This window comes from Hetaerina americana, unplaced genomic scaffold (genome assembly GCF_022747635.1).
Source record: "Hetaerina americana unplaced genomic scaffold, ioHetAmer1.1.p SCAF_7, whole genome shotgun sequence".
NCBI lineage: Eukaryota > Metazoa > Arthropoda > Insecta > Odonata > Calopterygidae > Hetaerina > Hetaerina americana.
Window position 1 is genome coordinate 39,880,788 of NW_027287316.1, and position 20,413 is coordinate 39,901,200.

At 40.0% G+C, this 20,413-nt stretch overlaps 1 non-coding gene across 1 annotated transcript; it reads left to right on the forward strand.

The window, feature by feature from the left end:
• The first annotated feature begins 20,039 nt into the window (after positions 1-20,039).
• On the forward strand, positions 20,040-20,158 carry TRNAL-CAA (transfer RNA leucine (anticodon CAA)). The gene is made up of 2 exons: positions 20,040-20,077; positions 20,113-20,158. It is a non-coding gene; the product is annotated as a tRNA-Leu (tRNA).
• The last annotated feature ends 255 nt before the right edge of the window (positions 20,159-20,413 follow it).

The following is a 20,413-nucleotide window of genomic DNA, read 5'->3' on the forward strand; positions in this document are numbered from 1 at the left end:
TATCATTTCCTCCTTGATTCACGGCGGATTTTGATGTTTAAACAGATTGGAACAGATGTAGTCCATAGGCAAGTCCTGCATTGAAATTAACGTTATTTAGAGTGCTCATTCGGAACGGAATAAAATTTATGGTTACTTGCGTCATTTTTGTTTTTAAATCGCAAATTGGAAAATGTCTGAAATATTCGCGAAACGCATATTTTGAAGATAAAACTCGGGAAAATAATGGGAAGGAATGACGTTTGGTGAAAATTGCCATCGAGCATAGACGAAACATCAGCTTGCTCACGGCACAGCTCAAGGCACGGTTGTGATTCAAATCCTCATTCCCTTTCCTTCTCTTTTAGAATTAAGCCTGGTTTTTCAAACAAATAAAAACGTTTATATCCAATATTCATTTTTCTATCTGCTTTTGAAATTAATCTCATGATAAAAAGAATAATCCCTTTCTTGAGTTTAATGTACAAGAGCATAAACTATATACTATGCATATTCAGCGTAATATATGAAACAGTGAATTATGTTAGGTGTGAATTCGTGTAACTTCATGATTTAAAATGACTCAAAAACTTTCGTCTATTCCAGCACAAATATCACATTCCATAAAAAATCATAGTGACAAAAACATGTATCCAAGAAAGTTGCCTAGACAGCATATTTCAATATTAAGTAACCGCGATTCCCTATGTACTTACCCCTAAATTATTATCTGCAAAACAAGATATTTTGTACAGTTTCATGCACAGAAAAAATAATTTAATGTTTCTCCATGAATCGCTTACTGACAGGGATGAGAATTATAACCATAATTATACATTACTACAGTAGTAACGAAGAAAATAAAACTTCATCAATCTATAATGCCATAATGAAACGCCTCCCTGACTTCGACCCGTTCTCCTCATGCCGTTCACTCCTGCCGTACTCTTCCTCCCTCCTAATTTTCTTCGTACCACCTCCTCCTCAATACTCATTTTATCTCCTTCATTTATAGTAACCGAACTTCATTTTTATGTGGTGCTATAATTTGTAATCCGTTAGGGTTTCGCTGATATCACTTGTTTTTCTTTCTCGTCTGTGTCCAATGCCATTGGCGTGATGCTATTTTTGGACTAAATAAATAAATATAAGCAAATAAAAATTAATACTCGAAAATTTCGTCCAATTTAAATACAATGCTAATAGCAATCACTTAGGCACACCAGCTTTCACGAGCAACTGCAATACTTTAATGGCAGAGTGCTCCAAAATTCATGAGTGTTTACTCCGAGTCATAGATCATTGTACACGTAGCTTAATGGTAGCCGAAATCTGCCACATTCTCAATTCCAGACCTTGAGTAGACTCGTTCTGATTTGGAAAAGCTGATATCTTTGATCCTCCATGAATTTTTGTAAATGTCTAAAAAGTCAACAACTGAAGCTAATTCAAAGGCAAATCCGTACGCATGTAAGATAAAACAGACTGTGCAACGAAGTGTGAATACATGTATATCAACATTTCTTCGAGTTCATTTCATTCGCGAGGCTAAGTGACATGGGATCAGTCCCACTGAATCAAACACGCATAGAAAAAAATAGAATGAAGTGCTTCTATAACTCAATTTTTGTCTGCCCCTAATTCCACTGAGAAATCGATAAGTATTTGTCGAGGTGTGACTGCACAATTGCCTAATTGCTGTGAAAACGGAAACTTGACAAATCAAGGTGGAAGTGTTCCAAGGGAAGAGAGAGGGAGAGAGAGACTGATAACACTCGCATTCTCGGCCAGACACCGCCGTGATAGATTTGAAGGATCGATTGAGGATGTATTCGAACTAGTAACTCGGTGGAGGTTCAAAGTAAGTCGTGGAGACCATTTTCCGATACACATGCAAACAACTCAGGGAGAGAGGATCGCTGCAGAAAGCATACGCAAATTGGGCGGGGCCAGCGTCTCCTTCTCAATACTTTAGGAGGAATGAATAAGCGTCTGTATGATTTATCAATGTTTCAAGAAAACTGGGTTTAACAAAAGCGGCGTCGAGTCTCTCACCGAAATTCCCCACGCCTGCACGCACTCTCATGTTCCACCCGAAAATCTCTTTGGTTTGCCCAGATGTGTTTGGTTTATGGGATGCAGCTTAAAAAGAGCACCTCGCACATTTTGGGCAAAATGTGCGAGGAGGAGGAGGGTACATGCAATCTAACCTAATAACTCCCATCCATTTGCTCTCCTAATCCAATTTGTATAGTTATATTTATAGCGGTCGTAGGCATGGATTAAATCGTTTCGGCCCATAAGTAGTAGGCGAATACATTCCAGCATCAAGGTTCGAGACGAAACTCCATGATGACATGTGCAATCAATGCTCAGAGCCTCCTTGGTATAGTTGAGGTAGTTCATTGATAGACGAAATGCGATTGGCGAAATCAGTGGGAAGGCGGAAGTAGGGGTGGAAGTAAGACGGTTAGGTTTGAATGCTGGGATAAAAAAAGGGAAAGAGGGAATCCGGTGGAAAACGTTGGTTGACGGATGGCACATGTGCTTCGAAGTTACTGGTTTTGATATTTCGGAGAGAGTGAGGCCTCTACCGCCTGCCGCCACATCACCATCTGAGATGAATTGAGAAACTATAATGGACAACCACGACGTTAAAAATATTAGGATATCTGACAAAACCACATGATATGCTTTCCTTTGTTCCTGTCTCGTCCTAATTTATCATTTCGACACATTGTGCAATGAAAAGTCTTTGTCTATTAATAGTATTAGCCTACCAGTGTCTAGGTTTGGGATGGATACAGCCTATAAATTGTACAACAATGTAATTGCATGCCTATCCTAACAAAAAAACAAAACCTGACATCAGACACTAAAGTAAGTCTCTCCTTAATTCCGTATACTTTTATCCATCATACAGTCCTTCTAACATCCCTATCCTATTCTTTCCCCTTCCTCGTTTACCTAGCATTTTCCCCTCTATCACAGTCTTCAACATCTCATTCCCAATCATAACGCCATGAATCCATCTTTCCTGTCTCCTTTGGATGTATACCAACAATCCTATCTTCGAATCCACCATGCCTTGCAGTTCTTCGTTTGTTTTCCTTTCTATCCACTTCACCTTTTCTACCCTTCTCCACACCTACATTCCAAAAGCCTGCAATCTACGCCTTTCATTTTGTTTCATTGACCATATTTCCGCGCCGTACAAAACCGCGATCTACATTAGAATTTCCATGAGGCGTTTCTTAACCTCCTCAATCAAAGTCCCTGTCACCAATTCTCTCCTCCTTGTGAATTGACGACAGGGATTTTGAGTAAGTAGGTTAAAAAACAGCTCGTCAAAACTGAATATGTAGCGTGGTTTCATGCGGCGCGGAAATGTGGTCATTGAAGCAACATGATAAGCGTAGATTGGAGACTTTTGAAATGTGGGTGTGAGGAATGGAAAAGGTGAAATGAACTCACTCTCTATACTTAATACTCCAGCAAACTGTCCTTTATTTTTTCATTGTATGTAAATTGCAAATAGGTTTAACCTCCGATATTACGAGTCAATACCTCCAACTTCTTTGTAGCAAGTAAGTATTAATTTTCTGGAGAAGAAGTAGTATAATGTAAATGTTACGTGCAGATAATCCTCAGAAGATTGATTGGTTTGAATCCCAAATATGACCGTCAAAAGCGAGGGTTTAGGGCTCAAATTCTGGATGATACTTTTAAATTACCCCATTTAGAATGTTAAAGGTGCAATTGTGCAATTTCAGGAAATTAAATGACACCCTTTATCCTTACTGTAAAACTTTATCAAGTCTTGAATCTAAATTTCATTTAAAATCCCATCGCTGGTCCGAAACTAACCATGGGTTGATATTTAGGGATGAGCTGTGAAATATCTTAATCATTATCAGTCAAACTGTTCGCGTTTAATTTCCTAGTAGAGACTAAAGACCTTTCGTGGTACATGAATACATTTCTCCTCTGCGACGCATTTCTTCAGGTGTTTATAATTAATAGTACACTTAAAATTGACCAAAATTTAATCCCTATTACTCCCTACTTCAAGTATAGTTAAAAGCCGTCCAGCACTACCGTCCATACATTCTAGCTTATTAATAATAATCCAGCTTCCATTACGTCCTTCAATACCCAGTCAATTTTCAAGATCTCAGGTTGGCAGATGAAATACATGAGTAGAGAAAACATTTGCCTAATTAAATGTATCAATGATCACTCATACATGATACCTCTCTCACTCAAAGATCTTGCCCTACACGGTCTAGTTGCCCATATATAATTAAAAAATTAAGTTATCTGGAATCAAAGTGTAACAGTTATTGAAGTATAGTCATTTCTCATCACTCCCTATAATTCAAAACAACATCGACGTTAATTTATTACTGTCGTTCAGACTCAAGTGGGCCGGATATGCCGACTATGGTGAATCATTTCAATAATTGAACATAGTATTACGTGAAGGGGTAACTCATCTATATATATAAAGGAGAGTGTTTGTTTGTATGTATGTAATTTGTTTACTTTTTTGCTGTCATAGAAACAGCATTTTTCCAACTATGCCAGCAGGATACTTTTGCAAGAACACTATTGTATTCAGAATTGCCGAGATATTATACGTGGAATACATCAAGGAAAGTCTTTTGTAGAAGAAAAATGGGCAACTTTGATCCTGAGAATAATATTTATTCATGTGACGCATTGGGCCGAGTCTACACAGTCCATCCTAACAACGCCGAATGTTATTTTTTAAGAATGTTTCTACATACCATTAGAGGACCTCGCTCATTTGCAGAATTAAGAACGGTAAACGGAGAAATATGTGAGACATTCAGAGAAGCTTGCCAGAATTTAGGGTTGCTAGAAGGAGATCAACACTGGGATGACTCATTGCGAGAGGCCAGTTTGATTTCTCTTCCAGGACAAATCCGAATTTTGTTTGCCATCATAATAACCTCCTGTAATCCATATAACCCAAAAACAATATGGGAAAAATATAAAGAATCAATAAGTGAGGATAAACTGGCTAAAGTTCGAAGTGAAAATCCTACATTGGATATTACGTTTAACTCCGACATTTTTAATAAAACTTTGATTATTTTGGAGGAAAAGTGTATCACCATGGTTAACAAGACTTTAGTGGAACTCGGTCTTTTTGCACCTGTACAAGATCAACAGGGTGTATTTTATCCAGATTATATACGTGAAACTAGCTACAATGTCTTAGACTTAGAAGCATACATCGCGGATAAAAAGCCACTTCTTAATGAAGATCAGAAATTCGCGTACGAAACAATAATGGATCAAGTAGATAAACAAGAAGGAGGTATCATTTTTCTTGATGCTGCTGGTGGCACGGGAAAAACATTTTTAATTAATTTAGTTCTCGCTGAAATCAGGGTTCATGGAGAAATTGCTCTAGCCGTTGCATCTTCAGGTATTGCAGCGACATTAATGGAAGGAGGAAGAACAGCCCACTCTGCCCTTAAGTTGCCCCTTAATATTTCCCGACAAGAAAATCCCACATGTCACATAAATAAAACAAGCGGCCAGGCACAAGTCCTTATAGAATGTAAATTGATAGTATGGGATGAGTGTACGATGGCTCATAAAAAATCTCTTGAGGCCCTCAACGCAACACTTCAAGATCTTAGAGGAAACTGCAGTTTAATGGGAGGAGCTCTGGTACTCCTGTGTGGAGACTTCCGTCAAACTCTGCCTGTCATTCCAAAATCGACTCCAGCCGATGAAATTTATGCCTGTTTAAAACATTCTGTTCTATGGAATCATGTCCAAGAAATTAGCCTTAAACAAAACATGCGAATCCTCTTAAGAGATGGGAATGCTCAAAATTTTGCAAATAAACTTTTGGAGATTGGAGAAGATAGATTAGTTATTGAAGCATCTGGTATGATAAAATTGTCATCAGATTTATGTGTATCGGTGAAAACTGTCCGCGATATGATACAAGCAGTCTATCCTAACGTTAATCAAAATTATAAAAATTTAGAATGGTTGCGAGAAAGAGCCATTCTTGCTCCTAAGAACGATGATGTTAATGAAATTAACAAGGAGATACTAGCCATGCTGCCAGGAGACGTGATTGAATATAAATCGGTTGATACCGTAGTGGATGCTGACGAAGCCGTCAATTATCCAACGGAATTCCTAAATTCACTTGATCCAGCTGAATTGCCACAACATCGCCTTATACTTAAAGTAGGATCTCCAATCATTTTATTGCGAAATTTAGATCCACCAAAACTCTGCAATGGGACACGATTGTGTGTGACAAAATTAATGAAAAATATAATCCAGGCAGTCATTTTAACTGGAAAAGGAAAAGGTGAAATAATTTTTATTCCACAGATACCTCTAATCCCAACTGATCTTCCCTTCAACTTTAAAAGATTACAGTTTCCAGTCCGGCTAGCTTTTTCAATTACCATTAATAAATCACAGGGACAGTCTTTAAAGTTTTGTGGTGTTGATCTAAGATCGCCATGTTTTAGCCACGGGCAACTTTATGTTGCTTGCTCCAGAGTAGGTTCGCCTAAAAATCTATATATTCTTTCTCCTGGATATGAAACAAAAAATGTAGTTTATAAACAGGTGTTAAATAAAAATGATTCTTAAATTTGTATGAAGTAGTGTATTATTGTACTTTATAATTTGTTGTTTTTATTTATGTAGTATATTTATATTATTGTTTCTCCCTAACCCGTGCAAAGCCGGGTATTCAGCTAGTTCTTAATAAATAAAGGATTTCTAAAAGAAAAATTCACTTTGTTCTCGACATGTTTCCTTTGGAGTTATGTCTGTCTCCTACTTCAACCACAATTATCGTTTTCAACTCCCTATCGTAATTACAAATTAAAAAAGAAAGTAAAAGATTAATCTTTTTTTTCTTCAACCAACGGGTCAGGGTTTTCTCGACTTTGATAAAAAATTCAACAAAAAGGTTCGTGCTGGGTCATTTATGAATCTTGATGATATCAAGACACAACGTTGGCAGTTTCTGGCAGATTATCGTATAATATGACATGCAAAGCGTTCCTACGCTTTCATGTTAATGACTACCATTGTTTCTCATGTGAGCAATAAATCATGTATAAAACCCCGCGAACGTATCCTCAAATTCTTAAATATTCTGATATAGCATTTCACTTTGTTTTATTATAAAGACATTTTTGAAAGATTTGAATGACTGATTAATCAATAAATATCATCTGATATATGCTTGGCATTGAAACAAAAAGAGATTCAAATACGTACATACATTATGGACACACGTAATAAAGGCTTTCATTTGATATAATGGTTTTAATAAATGGCTATAAGTAATAATTTTCATTCGAGTTTTTCCAACTGATCTTTTCACTGCTCGTTTTATGGAACTAAAAATTTTGGGAATAAACAATTTTTAGATGACAACCTTTTGGCATATAAGAGATGAATATATACTTTGAATACATGAGCATATACAATCTGATTGGTACGAGAAAGTGAGATGATATGACATAAAAACTTGCAAAGGACTGTGCCCATTAGAAAAAACACAAACGAAGATCCTTAGTATAGAAAAGAGCTCTTCCACCAGTTCCAATTAACGCACTATATAGGTATAAAAATACAATAATATATTTCGGGCGAGGATTTCGATATTTCCGTCATCCGTCGTGCCAACATCAAACTGCGAACATCCTTTCACACCTCTTGTACAAGTACCATTAACTTTGATGAGAATGATTGATATTATTCTCGTTCAATGCTATTGCAACTGTGAAAATATTTTTATTTAAATCTGTGCTTATGTGCTATCTGAGAATTAACTGAAGTTATAGCGGACGTGCTGTTTTACTAGTGTGATTTTTTACCAAAGGAGAATTCTGCTTTACTAGATATTTAAGATTCTTCGAGCTGAACAACCTAAGTCTCTAGTTTAGTCTTCCGTATTTTAGAAAACACCATAATAAATAGGCCCATGCAGCAAGTGAAAAAATAAAATAAAACTATTTCATGAAACGCAAAATTGAAAGTCCATTTCTTTCAAATGAATTCACATACAGACAGAAAAAGCCACCAATACATGAAAGAATGGGAAAAGTAATTTATAAATTTGTTTTCAATTATAATAATGGTACAGAACAAGTCAATTTTGACATTCATATATTATATAAATCATGTTTTCAATGCAAGATGTCATTACTGAGGTAAAATTTTGGCTTTGCGGTTTCATATTTCATAAAAATATTTTCAGTCATAAAAGTGAGATGAGACATAAAAAATGAAATGGTTAAACCTGAGGAGTAGTAGTAGTAGTCTTATGGGAGATGACCGAGAGCCGAGGTTATTTGTGTCATTAGAGATGGATGGGAAAGGGGGAAAGGTGGAGAGAAACCCGGCGTCGGCTTTAGCATACTCCCATCGAAAGACGCCAAGACGCAGTTTAACGTCCCATCCGACGGACGGCGTACTCACTCAAAGCCATCTCCACAGAGCACCTCAAGTACGGATCAGGACACCACTAAAAAAAGTTAAGCCTGAATGTTCATTCTGTATTAATACTCTATTTTAATCATGGTTAGAATGATAAGTTTGAAAACTGGCTTTTTTACCCATTTATTCATTATTGAAATCAAATATTTTCACAAATTGACGCCCGAGAGACTAACCTATATAAATACAGGTTATATCGTACCTAGTATGATCTTTTAGTATGATCTAAATATAAATTGCAGATATTTGTGTGATCACATAGACAAATCGTGTTTTGCATCAAATCTATAACTAAAAATGTACTGGTTAGGGAATGGCTAATTTGAAAGAAAATTTTCTATCGCCTCAAAAGTGTGAATTATTTTTACGAAAATTCGCGAAATGATCTTTGAAATGGGAGAATGCTTCCCTGAGCATTCTCCATTTGTATAGCTTAAGACAAAATTTATTTTGGCATGACTTGTGTCGAAAAAATGAAAACTGCACACAACTCAAGTGCATCATCTAATGAAGATAAAATCATCTCCAATTTTCTCAACTATGTTTGATGTTGTGATATGTTAAACGGGCACTACCTAATGAAAGGAGAAACTTTGTAATTCCACATAGATTTATTCGACGGACGACCTAGGTTTCGACGTGGCACGTCGAAACCTAGGTCGTCCGTCGAATAAATCTATGTGGAATTACAAAGTTTCTCCTTTCATTATGTTAAGTCGATTCCATGAAGTCACGCCTGAGACAACGAATGGGCACTACCTATTTTGGTTGCCCAATTTGAATCACATAAGGGCAAAAGTTCAAAGTAGTTGGAAACCAACGATAGCTGAATGAGAAACTAATCGATTCATCTTTCTTTCTTCCACTGTAGCTATACTTCAATTGATTATCTTAGTAGACACAGCTGATTTAAGAGGACGAATTGACGGTGGTTCTCAGCAATTGAAAAAGACAGTTTGAACTGAGAATTGTTCCAGTTGTTTCAACAGCGGAATGATTTATGGAAATGCTACCGTGTAACAAACATTCTATTACCGTAGTTTTCAGCGACATCCAAATTACCACGTTTTCTGTAGCTCTCGATGACTACCGCCCGCTGCATCCTGTCATCACCCAAAAAAAATGCAGACCGAGTTCTGACATTCATACCAAATGGCATTATAAGAGGATCAAATGCCAAAACTTTATTTGAGTTGATTATTAACTGAAATTAATGTCATTATTTCCATTGAGAATAGTTAGTACAAAATTAATCGAGGAAAATCAAACAAATTTGGAACGCAACAACTGCACCCATTGCATTTAACGAATCATCCGGGAAGCTTGTAGAAAAATGGTGTTAGAACAGATATATCAACAGGGAATATGAATTGAAATGTTAAATAGCTTATGAGATTCAATGTGGACGCCACGAATATTTTTTTTACAGCTAGTGCTTAATGGCAGCATCAATGCAATGATTCGCCTCCGTTATCCTACCGTCACTGCTACGTTATTCCATTATTAGAATTTTTAATGAATTTTTTCAACCAAGAACAGTAACGTTAGTACGTTAATTGCTCAGTTATTCCTTTGATGATGGTGTGGTCAGTGGAGGACTTCAATTGATGAGAGGATAGAATTACAATAAAATTTAGATCTAACCACCTGATTTCTAGAAGAGTTATCGTGTCTTAGGCCGGGGGTAAGTATGGCGAAGACTTCATATAGTTCCACTCAAATATGTGATTTAATAAACTTATTATTTAAGGTATAAAATTATATATTCAATACTTCTGTGATGATTCATTCAATCTGATTCGATGCAAAAATACCATTTGAACTAATCCACCATGATCCGAGGAAGATGGTGCGTCTGAAATTTTCGAGAATATGGGCGACTGCGTTGAACCGAGTGCTACATGTCTCGTATATCGGACTGTTTCATTGCGTAGTGCACACCAGTTACAAATTTTCCTTCCTAAATATTTTATATGGCACGGAGGCCCAAAAACTGTGTCGAGAGATAGGGAGACCTTGCGTGTCTTTACGGCGAGACTGCTTGTTGGGCTGAAAACGAAGAGCTTTCCTCCCCAATGAATTATTTCTGAATTAAGACTCCAACCAGCCCACTGAAAAAGGGAATCGTGCTGGGCGACATCGTCTACTCCCGACAGATCTACCGAATCGATTTGAAGGTCTTGGGGCTACTACCCGCCCCTTTCCCCACACTACTGATCTACCGGCCTACTTAAGTGGGGGGCCTGAGCAAGGGAAAAAAGTACCAGTGTCTACCTTACAAAACTGCAGCAAATAGATGATAATATTTGGGTCCCATTCGTCCGATAGCAAGCTATGGTTTGCACTAACAATTATTGTGAACCGTAAACACTGCGAGTAATTTTAATATACTTGAGAGTTACATCTTCCTCAAATATGAATTATAATCATCATGTACGAGAGATCAAAGATTTTCCTAGAATATTAAACAATTAAACTGCTGAAAAGCTCAAGTAATCCTTTTCCAGCATAATTGGCGGAAATAAATTCGGGTATACGCAAGAGAATTTGAGTTTCAATCGAGAAAAAATTTGCGCCCATCACCTTGAAACGAAATGTAAATGACTATTTCATTTAACCCCAGCATAAGTCTTAGTACTATCACTCTTAACGTGTTAAAGAGACTCCTTTTCACGTGTGCCAAGTGTGTTATCCAAAATATCTATTGTTTTACATAGATTCCAGATTTATATTAGGTTTTGGGAGGGCATGGAACCACGAATTTATCACTGCATGGTTTTTCTTCCGATTAAGCAATGCTACAACTATACTGGTGGCAACTTAATTGATAAAGTTTATCATTTTTACCTGGAAGGGATCAAATCTACACATGAAATCATGTGAACTATCTCTTGTTCTGAAGCAAACATTACCCATGTCATTGAGTACTAAATCAAAATGTGAACAAATGTACCGCACGTTAATATTTTTTATATTTTTTTGTAGAAGTCACAACCCATAATGAAACCGATATGACATGGTATTAAGCGTTAGCACATCTTAAGCATTCAATAATCACACAAACTAAGAAGGTTCAACTCCATCTGGAATATTTTTTTTTATTTTTCTTACACTTTGATTTTTAAAAATCAATAAAAGACGACGAATATGGAATTTTTGGTGACCTCAGAGGTCAAGTAAGAAGAAATTCAACCAAGAAATAATTAGGTTTTGAAATGTGGTAGGAGGAACCGGAGATCCTACCAAGGGTTCCCGGAATAATAATGGTAATGATGTGTCCTAGGCAAGGAATAGTGCTCTGATTATTCTGGCATCTAAAACTAAAATAAGATCATTTTACCCGCTGGATTAATTAGACATTACTTTAGATTACACCAGTAACCATTTTCTGTCATATTACAGAGATCTTGCAAGAAGATTACGAGATGTAATATGTAAGGATAAAAAACATTTGAATGATAATACTACACCTTTATACACACAGAACAAAAAAAGCTTATACATCTTTGTATTGGTGAGAGTCCAACTATAATTAACAAGCCAGCAGTAAATATAAGCGATAACACTGACCTCGCCTTGATTTTCCATTCCCTTTACCTTTCATGAATAAATAATCCATGAGGTTTTATTCGATAAACCTACCGTGTGCTCGCCTTCTTGAACCGTGAATCAGAGATATCAGTCAATACCTGAAGTATAATCATGGTAACGGGATCGAGAAGGATTCAAGTTAGATGCGACCTGTAAGATGTTATTAAACCCTTATTTTCAAGCTAGTTTATCGTTTTCTTGAGAAGACCCGCATTCTGATAATTCGGAGCTTCTTTAAACCTAATTTAAATTTAGAGGTTGTTCAATTAAAAGATATGAGGCAAATATCGATTTGCCTCATTTCTTATATTTGTTAAAATATGGACTTCAAAATTGTGTAAATACTATACACGATGAAGTACTTTAGTATGGCTACCAATTTCCTACGATTAGCTATTATTTTTCATAAGCCTAAATGTTTGTGCTTTAGCGTGGCGTGGATATGAGAACAAATCGTGAGATGGAGACTGCATTTTTCCTTCCCTGTCGAGTCAAACCGCTCCAGAGGGTTGAGTTGACGGCCGCTATCTCCTTTGCCATTACGGGCCTACGACTCCATTTCCTCGACGAACGATATGCGGCAGAACAACAATACAGCGAGGCGAGTGAATGGTGGGAGCATGAGATCTAGGCGCTGATTGGCCGAGGGCGGTACGGATATGAAAAAAAACTCCAGAAAACGATTCCTCCGGTGGGTGCAGTTCACCGGCGAAATCCTTCCTCCATCCTCGAGAGAAACAAACCGATATTTCATTTCTTTTTAAACTGAACGCACTTCTCACCAGCCTAGGAACCAAACGCCATGTCGGGTGGGTGTTCGAGAAAATAATCTTCGCAAAAAAAATATACGTGCATGATTAAAGGCGGGGATGTGTGCGTGTGCACGAGGAATCTTTTTGTCCGAGAGGCCCCGATAATTTTGCAGAAACGAACCAACAAGAGAGCGAGGGAACCACTGCGGGTGTAGGCCTACTATGTGGGCGAAGAGAGATCAAAATGGATGTCCTTCTCACTCTCACCCTCTCTCTCCTCCTCCTCCCGACACACGTCCGCCGTGCGTCTCCCATGGCAACAAACAAACACCCACATGCACACCTAAACGCACACACGCAAAGACACACGCCCGCGCGTTCCCGGAGAGGGATGCGGAAGGTGAGAGATATGTGGTGAACCGGCGATGGCCGAGCGCACGGGATAACCGGAATCGCCCCCCCCCCCCTGTCACGGATCACTCTCGCAAATCAATGGGACGGATTTGGAAGGAGAAGGGAAAGAAACCGCATCCTACGGGGGGAGGGGGGTTGAAGGAGGAAGGGAGATGATCCGGGCACGACATCTCGGATCTGGGGTAAGCAGTCAGTGTGGCCGCGTTTTTAAGGATGCGAGAGAGAGCGGGGGGACCCGCTACAATGGCGTCCTCGAAATGGCATAAATAAAACGTCCAGGGCCGGGATGACGGTTTCCGTGAGCTCCAATGACCGTGGGGGCGGTTGAGGTGGTTCGGGTCATGGGAGAAGGTAGCGAGAGGGCAGGAGGAACGTGGTACACAAAATTTTCCCAGGCGGGAGGACCGGGGGGGGGGGGGGGGGCAACAGAGACGGGAAATGGGATGGTTCCCGGATCCCGATCTTATCCGCCGACAAAGCAAGAAAATGTTGGGCACACTCACCTTAGAAGCACTCAGCAGCTCACTCGCTCCGCGCACCCCGTCTTCATCCCAGCCTCGACCACCCCATCGTCTCTCCCGGCCGGCGAGGAATGGCGAACGCGCGGGCGGATGCTCTTCGCCCCCCCCCCCCGGGTCGCAGCAGCACACACTACCCCCTCGTTCCGGGGATGGTCAGGCCGCGGGGGGGGTTAGACCCCCTAGGGGTACCTCCCAGTCCGTCGTCGTGCAGGATTCCCGTTGTCCCCCTTTCTTCTCTTCCTCCTCTCTCTCTCACACGCCCTAAGATGGGCAGGGATATCAGTGCGGGATCGGCCTCCGGGAGGAAAAAACAGCAAAGAGAGTATTGGGTGTGTGGCAGGGGGTGTGCAAATGAGAAATATTAATCGCACCCTCCCCGCGCGGAAGCGTCGAATATTTCTGTCAAACCCTCTCTCCCCCACCTCCGTGGAAGCCCCCCCAAGGAAAAAAAAACCCTCCCGTCCTCTCTCTCTCACTGCCCGTCTTCACCGACTTGCGTGCCCCTTCTATTGTGTCTTCCGTGCGCGTGTTTGTCTCCTTTCCCTGTCTCTGCTCGCGGGGCAAAGGATCCTCGAAGACTGAGGCGAGGAATGGGGCCGCGGTGTGTCGGGCGGGTTGGGGGCGAAAGAAGGGCGGCGGGGCGGGGGACAAGGGGAAGGTGGGGGGGTCGAAACCAGTGCGCCGATGTCTGGGGATTGGGGGGAGGTGGGAGGATGGGGATGGGGATAGGTAGGGGGACGTAGGGAGGGGAAGAGCGGACGGAGAATGGGGAGGAGGGGAGGTTTTCAAAAGGGGAGAGCGAGGAGGGGAAATGGGGGTTGAGTTTGCGCGCCGGAGAGAGATGGAGAGGAAGAGGGGAATGAGGGGAACTGCCCGTCGTCCTGTGTGTGTGGGGGAGAAGGGGGAGAGGGGAGTAGCGTGCGGGGGTTTGGACTATCGGGTCGCCATGGTCACGGGGGATGCAGGGAGGAGGAAGGAGGGTAGGAGAGAGAGATCGGCTCCGCTCTCTCGCTGGCTGGTGGGTGCAGGAGGGATGGGTGGGAGAGGTGTAGTGCGGGTCCGGGTGTGGGGGTGTTTTTGTAGCGGGCGGAGGAGGAGGAAGAAGGGGATCGGCGGGACGCGGGGTAGTTGGAGGAGAGCGCTCAGGGAGGCTGGCTCCCGGGCTAGCGCGCGATCTTCGGTGTCAAGCCGGTAGCGAACCCAGAGGCCGCAGAATGGGCTGGGGTGGAGGGGAATAATCAATCGCAGACGGAGTGGAGTGGGTGTGGGGACGGCAGGGGGGGAAGGGAGGGAGGGAGGGAGAGTAGAGGGTGGAAGGGGTCGGGGGGGGCAGCAGCACATGAGCGCGCAACTATCTCAACTCCTTCCCGCCCACCCACCCCCCCTCGCTCGCAACCCTCTCCTCTCACGTCCGCCCCTCCCTTCTCCCTCAGGTCTCCATCATCCCTCCACACGCCCCCCTCCCCTTAAGAACGGCATCCTCGCCTCCCTCCCCTTTAACTCCCCCTCAGACCTCCCAGACTCCGTCCGGGTCACCTGAGATTCCGGCACCGTCCGCCTAGATGTCTCCACTGACCAGTGGTCTCGGATTGTTTTCACCCGGATTGCGGAGTGTGTTGACGAAGGGAGTCGTGCGTGGGCGTGGGATGGATTCGGGGAGGAGGGGCGAGAGATGATGGCAGGGGAGTGACGCGACCCCCCACTCGCCCACCCCATTGCCTTGCTTCGCCTCCCACCCACTTCCCACTATGGAACGCACGCGAAACATGAAAAAAAAGGATCCGCAGCGGCCTCCGTATTTCTTTTTTTTTATTTTGGTGCAACTGGAAGACTAGGCCGTTGGGAGGAGAGACGACGACGATACGACTGATAATCCGGCAAAACCGACGGGACATAAACAATAAATCGTCCATAGCCGAAGGGTTTAACGATGTTATTTTTCTTCGCGTCGAGAAAAATGTAATCAGTCCTTAGAACGTCGAAACTGATTGCGCAACCGTGCCTACGCCTTTTTTTTCAGCCTCTACTTATGACGTATAAGTGTGTGTCTGTGCAAAGAAAGAAATGGATTGCATAACACGGAGGAGCATTAAGGTACAAGTGGAGTGCCTGCTATTCTTTTTGTGCACAAAATTGCACTCTGCGAGATATTAGAGGATTAGTTTCGAAAGCATCATATAAAATCCTGTTATATTATTGAAGGAGAGCTTACGACACCTTAAAAAGGAGAAATTTATTTTAGGGTTATTTGGATTAACATTTTAATTATTTCTTGAAATGTGTCATGATGTTGAATGCCCAAAAATTACTATCTTTTTCCACCATAAACATCCACCAAACAACCAATGATTAAAACGGCCAGTATGGCATTATGCATTTAAATTATGAATTCGCAGATACATTCGATTATTAATGATTGCAAATATTTAGTTTGATCTCACCGCGAATATGCATCGAGACCATTCGCATTAAGATTTAATTGAATTATCGCGGAATAACACAGGACACAAGGTACAGCTAGCCGTTTCGTAAAGAATCGTTCTTGACGAAAAGAAAGTGTCACATTATTATTGGATGACCTTCGCGGTGAGGCCCTGGAAACTCGAAGAATACGTGCGTGACTTAAACTTTTAGGAAAGTTCAAATCGTTTGAGTTAAACGCTGATAAAGAAAGAGTGATCCTTGCGCTGCATTTTATTGGTAGGTGAAACTATAGAGATAGGCTGAGAGAAAATGACTGCAGGACCGATCATTCCAAACAATCATATCTTGCTCGCCCAATTAGAGATCAAAAGAGTAGGAAACATAATGTACGACAAGTATGTATCAATCAGTAATTGCTCTAATGGCTCGTGACCTAGCACCCCCTGCCACGCATCTTTGTGCTAAATAGTCTGTAGGGAAATACTTGAAAAAATGAAAGTTAAAAATATGGCGTAAAACATTTTGAACGAGGTATATGGTAAAAGTTAAATTTGGGAAGTGTGTAAGCTAATGTATAATCCTAACAGGGCTCTGTATGAAAAAATTGCAAATATTTTTGGATTTAAAAGTTGGGAATCAAACCTCAATTGTGTATTATCTGTGAAAACAATGTGCATAATTGAATTACATGATATATTTAAATAAGTTTTTCATTAAAAAAGAAATGTGCCACGGTGGTTTTCCACGATGAGAGAATGTATTAGATTCGATCGGCCAAATAGATCATTTCCAAAAGTTAATAGACAGTTGTCAGTGAGCACAAGGGCCACAGACCCGCGTGATTAGATAAATGGAAATTGAACGCATAATTGATCTATACAATGAATCATTTCCCTCTCGCAATTCGAGACCCTAGCAGGAGGAAATAGAATTTAATAAGTCAATGATAATTTTAATAGCTGATGACCTAACACCCCCTGCCACGTGCCTTTATGGTGGCTGGCAGAGTTAGTTTTATTAGTGTATTATTACCAATTGTAGAGTTTATCGCTGTAAGTTGCGAATGTAAATGTAGATGCGATATACACGTGAAAACTGTGCGAACATGGCTAAGGATTGGACATTCGTGGATGCAACTCTTCAAAACAAGCCCGTCCGAGATCTCTTCTGAACGCCATTGCGGTTCCTTATAGGCGCCGAGGAGTTTGAAAATAAATAAAAATAGAGCGACTAGAGCGAGGTTCCCGGGTGGTGCGAGGGTAACAGGAAAAGCCGGGCGAGCAATTAATTAGGGAGGCGTCCTCATGGTTTTGTGTAATTGCAACGGCATTAGAACGTGAATTCCATTTCGGGCGACACTTTTTACGTAAGTAAGCATTTTAATTGCTCGCCTTAATTAATATACAATCTCGACAGTGGGGGCTGAATTATTTATTGCATCACCTAAATCCGAAACAATCCCCATTAGCGAACTAGAGAAAAAGGGGTCGTCGCATTGGGTGCTCGCGATATTTGCAGCATTAAAATGTAATGAGCACAACGGGCGGGGAATCGATCATCAAGGAAGTGAGATAGGCCGAGCAAACCTCGAATAATGATGAACTCGTGGATAGCGCGATGTTTTATACATGCGCTGATGACACAACAAATAACCACTTTTAATTATTTCTTCCCTCCCCTATTTATATTACTCTGTGACCTAGAGAGTATAGAAGTAACCATTTGAAGAAGGCCATCTCAACTTGCGAGGAATGGCGAAACATCTCATGGCAACGGAATAATTTATCTTGACAAGAAAGTCTATTATAACCATGAATTAGGCCATACTTCCGGTACTGGCTTCCCACTAAGGTAGTGTTTATTATATCCGCGAAAGTCTTCGTTCAAAAGAGTTCTTGTTTAGCATTAAGTCCTCTATTTACGCCTTTCGTTCCAGAGTACGCAGAGAGAGAGAGAAGGTGAGGCAAGAATCTTCCCTATTTATTTAAGTTAAAGAAATGATCAATGTTTTAGATGATTTTTAAGGTATTTCATATTATTCTTATAATAGTGCACGGGCCACAGAGGCTCTTTCCAGAATTAGTTCAGTAAAAATTATGCCTTTTAATGTCGGTGTGTATATTTCAGCACAGGAAGTTGGGTGTACGCATGGCCAATATATTATTATTGCGGCTCTTGAGGGCTCACAAAATTGGAAAACTGGAAATGGTTCAATTCACATTATAGTTGAAATACATTAAAATTATCATTTAAAATAGGTACTGCCAACCGTAATTAGGAATGTGATAAAATATAAAAAGGTGCATTAATTGCGAACTTTCTTCTGATCCCTACTCTCCTGAGTAATACTGTGTGTTTCTACGGATACTGTATTCATTAACACATGACATTCTTGACTATTTTACGATAATACTTGAATATTTGTTAATTGTATCTCAACTATTGTATGATAACACAGGAAAAATACAGTCTTAAAATTATTCTATTAACTTAAATTTCAATCATTTCCTTCCGTTATATACAAAATTATAGTCTTTGCTTTTATCTCAAGTTATTAGAACTGCAATCAAAATAGTGATACCATATGAAATGTAATATAATTACATTATGACTCCGACTGTAATATAAATTTAAATTAATTTATCGAGATCTTAGAGAGTTTTTGATCATTCAAATCCATTTTGTTTATTCCCTAATGGTTAAATTGTATTTTTTGATTCATTAAAAATTTGAGAACGCTTTATTAATCATTAAAATTTATGGCTAATAAATAAAATTGATATTTTAAACCGAAATACGATTAGACTTTGGTGATTGTAACATTACCCCAGGAGTCCTCTAATGGCGCGCTATACTTATTCCATTCAATGCTACGGCAAACGGCTTTCGAGCGATGGAGTTCAAAGGAGTGAAAGATAACGATTTCAAAATGCATGTTAAATCCCGCCCCTGTATATACGCAACACACCACACGCCGGGAAATTCACTTACTGAGGGGGTGGTGGGGGTTGGCATTCGATATCCACGCACTCCAAAAACGAAAACAAAAATACGGTTCATTGGACCTTAATAATATTGAAGAACTGAGGCGACTACTATTCTTCGAAGTAAAAAATCCTAATCTCAATAAGTAATGTGGAAATTTTCATGTAGAGAAATAATTAAATTTAAAATGTATGTGTGGTATTATTAACTGATGGAATATTTATACAATATTTTACATTAATATTTATTATAAATCACAATAATAAATTCAGGGCAAAGCGTTTCATTAGTATTAAGGCCAAAGGGAGAGTAAACATAATTTAGGTGACCGCGTAACCCTGAATTCGGATTACTTCGGGTGACCATTTTTAAGAATTGATAGCTATAAGGAAAACACTTATAATCGTTCTAGTAATATTTCTTTCCTTGCGTGATGCATAAAATGCCATATAAAATGCGTGATTCCATTGTATTATTTATTACACCACTCCTGCCTCTGCGATGCGAATTCTAAAAAAGCAATAATTATATAGATATTATTGATGTCCGAATGTCTTGTTGCGATCAATGTTAATTTCAAATGTTAGACTCTGCAACGACACACATGACTGGAAAAAACCAAGATCATCAGTTTTAAACATTGCTTTTCTATTTCGCGCTATACTGATCTTTAGCAGACAGGTTGAGTGGTAATCCTTCATTCTCACATTTTACGGGATATGTGCACTAAAATGCATAGAATGAAATTAAAGATCGAAAATTGGGATCATGAATATTAAAGAGTCAACAGAACACCGAATGCCCTTGTTCACTTACAATACGTACGCTAGGGCCGAACTATTGCCGAACACATGTCAGGATGGCCGAGCGGTCTAAGGCGCCAGGCTCAAGATTGCTCTTACTTGCCAAAAGCAAGTGCTTGTGAATTCTGGTCCTCGTAAGAGGGCGTGGGTTCGAATCCCACTTCTGACAAAATTTTGGCAAACAATTCTTATACGCAGCTGAATGAGAGTAAATTTATTGATTCGAGAAACTAATAATATTAAGAAAATAGGCTTCAGCATTTATGTTTACTTTATTTATCGGGCAATTTTACATTTTAGACATGGAGATTCATTTTCTACATTTAAATAAATAAAATATCGAATGCAACGGAACCATACTGTTCATCAAAACATCATTCACCATGTTCCATTAAAAGATGCAGAACAAATCCTTCTTTTGAGA